Source organism: Paramormyrops kingsleyae, chromosome 12, assembly GCF_048594095.1.
Source record: "Paramormyrops kingsleyae isolate MSU_618 chromosome 12, PKINGS_0.4, whole genome shotgun sequence".
NCBI classification, from domain to species: Eukaryota; Metazoa; Chordata; class Actinopteri; order Osteoglossiformes; family Mormyridae; genus Paramormyrops; species Paramormyrops kingsleyae.
The window spans coordinates 12417133-12423065 of record NC_132808.1 but is presented as its reverse complement, the minus strand read 5'-3'; the positions used below and the strand labels follow the sequence as shown (position 1 = coordinate 12423065).

Below are 5933 nucleotides of genomic sequence, written 5' to 3'. Positions count from 1 at the left end.
TCAGGGATCGGGGAATACGGGTTTTAATGCAAAAACACAAGGCACACAACAAAACAACGTCAATGACCGAACTGGGGATACAAACGGAAACGCGGACTAAATACACTGAACTAATGACAACAAATCAAAACAGCTGTAAAACACTGGGATTCCACATGAGGTTAACGAGGGGGCGTGGCACACATTAGGATCGGACGGAGCGGGATATGACACTGGGAACTATGGCTGTAATGGCGATGTGCACTAGTTAGGGCAAAATCAGCTAAGAAAACTTCCTGTCACTTGTTAAGCATCTAGGCTAAAATATGTGATACAACTAGTCACCATTAAACTGATTTGTATATAAAAGCAGTGTATATGCATGTAGTAATACATCATTGATAAAATTCAGTCTTCACATCTTTATAGGAAGCTTACTTTATTCCCTAACTGGGGAGTGTGTTGCTTTCACACCGCACCACAGGAACTGGGACCTTTACGTTTTAAGCATGAGAGATGCAGAGAGCTCGTAGGTTAAATTTAGCATTCAAAGCTATACTGCCACGTCAAAACAATGGAGGATGAGCAAGTTGTTTTTTAGTTGCTAGTTATTAGGGGGATCGATTGCGATCAATGGCGATTTTACTTATATGATCCGTGTTCATGATTCTTATTATGTCTAGCCAGGCGACTGATTTTTCATTTTCCAAAGAATAAAAAACAATGTAATGTCATTCTGCTAATAAGTGCTGGTGCTCAACCAAACCAGAAGTTTAAGGAGATTGCACCATTGATAAGCACTACCCTGTTAAACTTGTTAAACTTGTCTCTTAGGCTTGGATATGTTCCAAAACCTTTTAAAGAAGCTGTTATTAGACCTGTTCTCAGTAAACCAAATCTTGAAACTAGTGATTTAGAAAATTATTACCCCATCTCATATCAAAGATCCTGGAAAAAAAGTTGTTATGCATTTGCTGTGTTACTTCCTATAGAAGAATAACCCTCATGAATAATATCAGTCTGGTTAGTTGGTCCTAAGGCTGCTTGAAATAAGTTTCACAACCTCAAGCTTGGTGGTCTTACTACTCAACTTAACACAGAGTTCTTGGGGTCCTTTTTGGTTCAGATCTATATTTCAATGCTCGCATGGCAACTGCAAAAAAAATGCAGCATCCAGAATTCTTACTAAAGCTAAAAAATGACCACGTTAGCCTGGTTTCATGCTCCCTGTACTTGCTTCCAGTTAAGTCGGATTGATTACAAAATACTGCTTGTCACAAAATCGGGGGCTTCTAGCACGGCGGCGAGGCATAGTGCAGGCAGGAAAAGGTGGACGATCCACAGGTGGCTCACGGGAACATGGGAGTTTATTAACAGAACAGAAAACACGGGGAACACTACAAAACAAAAAACAAAACAGGGGGTCAAAAGCAAAATAGGAAAAAAACTAACTACTGTACAAAAGGTTAAGGGAACAAGGTCCAGGGAACAGGGCAACAAGGAGCATACAACCTGCTTTGATCTCAAGGAGCAGGATATCTATTAGCACCTAGGGTAGAAAGAGCTACAGCAGACTGCAGAGCATTCCTGCCTGCCTCTCCCTTCCACTTATGCTGCTGTAGCCATATCTGCTGGAGCTTACATATTGCACTCAGCTAACTGTTTGCACTGCCTGTAGTTTCCACCTACTTTGGATAATGCAATTTTATTTCCCCTGCCTCTCCTGGGGTGTTCTGCCTAGAGACCCAAAAAAAATAAGATATTCTGCCTGCCCTGCCGCCTCTGACCCCCTGTTACCTGTGACGTCTCCCCTGCCTGCCCCGCCGCCTCTGACCCCCTGTTACCTGTGACGTCTCCCCTGCCTGCCCCGCCGCCTCTGACCCCCTGTTACCTGTGACGTCTCCCCTGCCTGCCCCGCCGCCTCTGACCCCCTGTTACCTGTGACGTCTCCCCTGCCTGCCCCGCCGCCTCTGACGCCCCTGTTACCTGTGACGTCTCCCCTGCCTGCCCCGCCGCCTCTGACGCCCCTGTTACCTGTGACGTCTCCCCTGCCTGCCCCGCCGCCTCTGACGCCCCTGTTACCTGTGACGTCTCCCCTGCCTGCCCCGCCGCCTCTGACGCCCCTGTTACCTGTGACGTCTCCCCTGCCTGCCCCGCCACCTCTGACGCCCCTGTTACCTGTGACGTCTCCCCTGCCTGCCCCGCCGCCTCTGACCCCCTGTTACCTGTGACGTCTCCCCTGCCTGCCCTGCCGCCTCTGACGCCCCTGTTACCTGTGACGTCTCCCCTGCCTGCCCCGCCGCCTCTGACCCCCTGTTACCTGTGACGTCTCCCCTGCCTGCCCCGCCGCCTCTGACGCCCCTGTTACCTGTGACGTCTCCCCTGCCTGCCCCGCCGCCTCTGACGCCCCTGTTACCTGTGACGTCTCCCCTGCCTGCCCCGCCGCCTCTGACGCCCCTGTTACCTGTGACGTCTCCCCTGCCTGCCCCGCCGCCTCTGACGCCCCTGTTACCTGTGACGTCTCCCCTGCCTGCCCCGCCGCCTCTGACCCCCTGTTACCTGTGACGTCTCCCCTGCCTGCCCTGCCGCCTCTGACGCCCCTGTTACCTGTGACGTCTCCCCTGCCTGCCCCGCCGCCTCTGACCCCCTGTTACCTGTGACGTCTCCCCTGCCTGCCCTGCTGCCTCTGATGCCCCTGTTACCTGTGACGTCTCCCCTGCCTGCCCTGTTGCCTCTGATGCCCCTGTTACCTGTGACGTCTCCCCTGCCTGCCCTGCTGCAGTACCACCGTTCATCCTGCCGTCAGAAGCAGCACCATCACCTGCATTGTCATTTTGTTCATTTGGCTTCCTCTGCTGGTCCCTTTCATTCTTGTTCCTCCCAAGGTTTCTTCCTTGCCACTGTCACCTCTGGCTTACTCACTGGGGACTTTGAGCAAGGATAATGTAAAATGCTTTGAAACAATAAAATGGTGTGAAAGTGCTCTGTTACGTACTGGGGAGCAGAGGCAGGACTCGGGGTGTCGGGAAAATACAGGGTTTAATCAAAGGGAGCACACGATCAGGAGACAACTACACCACATAACGTCAATGACCGGACTGGGGAAACATACTTTAACGCGGACTTAAATACACAGGATTAATCAACATGATTGGAAACAGCTGGTGACATCGGGATTCCACACGAGGTAGTGAGGGGGGCGTAGCACACAGGAGGATCGGACAAGCAGGGCATGACATGCGCTATACAAATAAAACTGAATTGAGCTAATGAGTACCAGATGGAAGCATCACAGCGGGGAAACGAGAAGGCTTGTTGGAAGAACAAAAAGGTCACGCTTTTATTAAGGCCTTAAAAGAACCAACACAGGTACTGAACAACTGCCAAACACGCTTAACTGGGAAATGCAAACACAGGCAAAGACACACAGAACAATAGGAAATAGGCCTACAACACAAATGTTTACAATGACACACACAGGGCCTATTTACAATATTCCCAGCATGCACGGCGCACATGCTGGGCTCCACTTTGCAGAGCTCTCTCGCCAGAGCTGGAGTATATTGATTAGCGATCAAATTTACTGATGCAGAAAAGAAAAAATATATTAATTGACATTGGGATACAAAAATAATTGTCTGCTCATTTTTTGCTCTGCTATAGCTCTTTTTCTGCACATTCGTGTAACTTCCATGTTAACGCCGTTGCTTGTGGTCAACCAGTCAGCAAGCTAGCGCTGTAAGCACCTCCTCAGTGTTTTGTGTTCAGACAAAAATACTGGGTCTGGCGTAGGTACTTAAAATGTGTATGTGTAATATTTAGGGTAATGACTGTGGGCAACAAGGCTGGGGGCCCCACTCAAATTTGTGGTTTGAGTGGTGGCAAACACTGCCGCTGCTCACTAGGCAGGGAACTGGGAGGAACACTGGCAAGGAAGCACACAGACGGGAGGCCAGACACAATTCCTCACAATTAGCAGACTGCTCACACTGGTTATGTAGATTCACTTATCTAGTGCAGCTGTCAGTATTTAAATCGAGGTGCAGCAGCCTGCTGAGTGGCACTGGGAGAGGGGGCGTGGTCGCTGACGGCACTCCGGATGCATCCTCACAATTGGAAACTTCATCCGTGGCAAAACTTAACTTTGTCTTAAAGTGAAAAAATAAAGCTAAGCTAATACAATCTAGCCTACTCTTAAGTTCTGATGAAAAGAAAGAAGAGGGAGCCATCAGGACACGTCATCATACTGTCTCACGTTAAGGGGGCACCCAAGGCAGGACCTAATCATTTGTTTTCCATGCGAAGAGCAGCCAATAGTGGCATTTTTGCCATTCTAGAACACTGTCTCCCAGCACAATCCTCGGGGACCTCTAGACACTCCTTATTTTTGCTCCCAACACACCTGTACCTGTTCTTGAATGGCTGGGACCTGGGAGGGAGCAAAAGTGTAGACTGTCTTGGGTATTTTAGTAATATTTTTCAACCATAGGGGGACCAGCAGTTACCTCCTTAATGGCTCATAGTTTAAAGCCTCTGGAAAAACCTGTATACTTTTGAAGAGACAGATGAAAGCTATGTCTGTCAGAATCAGATCATCTCTGAGCAGACTGGATCTGGCACTACAGACAATCTGTGTCTCTGATCGTATTTGTCAACAAAGGCAATTTTATGTGTCCGCAAAAAAAAAAAAAAAAAAAACTATTTGTCAACCTTTTCCATTGGGGTGTCTCTATTTTGCATTTTCTTAAAAAATATTCTGAAATAAAGTAAAATACAAAAATGAAAGTAAAAAATATATACAACTAACTAACTATATCATTGTACCATCGTTTTAAGTCAGATATTTGATAGAACACAAGAAATCTAGAGACAAACAATAACAGAATAAGTGGAATTACTACCATTGGCTGCCACTCTGTAGGATTTAGCCAGGACAGCTTTTATGATGTTGGAACTGACAAATATGTATTACACAATGCTATATCCTCCTGACTACCAGGAAAAAAAATATTTTCAAATTACTTTTATTTTTCCTTTTTCCAATTGTTTGAGTTCCCAAAGCCCCAGCCCTATAAATCTGGTATCATTTAAAAGTCCTGAATGTCCTCTTTAAAGCACAACAGGAGTTAATTAGGTAGCATGCAGGATTTGGGAGATATTCAGGTTTACAAATGTCCTCTAGAGAGGACAAATTTTAACTGCCGATAGTCAGAAGGATATACAGTATATATATATTTTTTTTTTGCCCACCACCACCCCCCTCTTTGGAGGACAACTTTATGTTTAATTACAACATAAAAAAAGAAAAAAAAAGAATAAATGTGTCACGCCCACGGAGGCGGGTCAACCAGGTGTCGGGCATTAGGGACTAATTGCCTCCCTTATTTAAGGAGGGAGAAGATCGCAGTCAAACTGCGAAGTATTGCGCTAATGACTAGCCTTACCGAGCATTCTTCTGTCTTGCGTTCCCATCTGCTCCCGTTCCTTGCCTGTTTACCTTTTGTGAAACCCTTACCTCTTATCCCTTACCTCCTTAGTCCCGCTCCCGTCCTTGATTCTCCAGTCCTGTTGAGCCCGGCTTCTCTCGTCGTCCACCCCTCCTGTTACCCAGTACTGTGTGTATCCGTCGGACGGACTCATCGGCTTTCGACCCACGCTCTCGTCTCTCGACCACGATTACCGCTCACCCCATTTGGACCTGGTTGCCAGATCACCACCACAAGGAGGGTGCCCCTGCCCTGCACCACCTCCCCGGTTACTCGGGCTGCAGTGCTCTCCTGCATCACCTGTGTTGAGGGGACTCTTGCCTGTAACTGCTTGCTCTTTGCCTTATTAAAACCCGGCTTTCCCCGTACTTCTGGATTTGTGTCTCCCTCGTCAGCTCGGTGTGACAAAATGTTTACATTCACTTTTTTTTTTCTCACGTAGTTGGGGGGGGGGCTCATTTATAACAT

At 47.6% G+C, this 5933-nt stretch overlaps 1 long non-coding RNA gene across 1 annotated transcript in view; it reads right to left on the bottom strand.

The window, feature by feature from the left end:
- LOC140593508 (uncharacterized) overlaps positions 1–5690 on the bottom strand; it is a 17185-nt gene extending 11495 nt beyond the window's left edge. The window contains exon 1 of the long non-coding RNA XR_011993908.1: positions 5509–5690. This is a non-coding gene — a long non-coding RNA (uncharacterized lncRNA). The remainder of the gene's footprint in view (positions 1–5508) is intronic.
- Between the last annotated feature and the right edge of the window lie 243 nt (positions 5691–5933).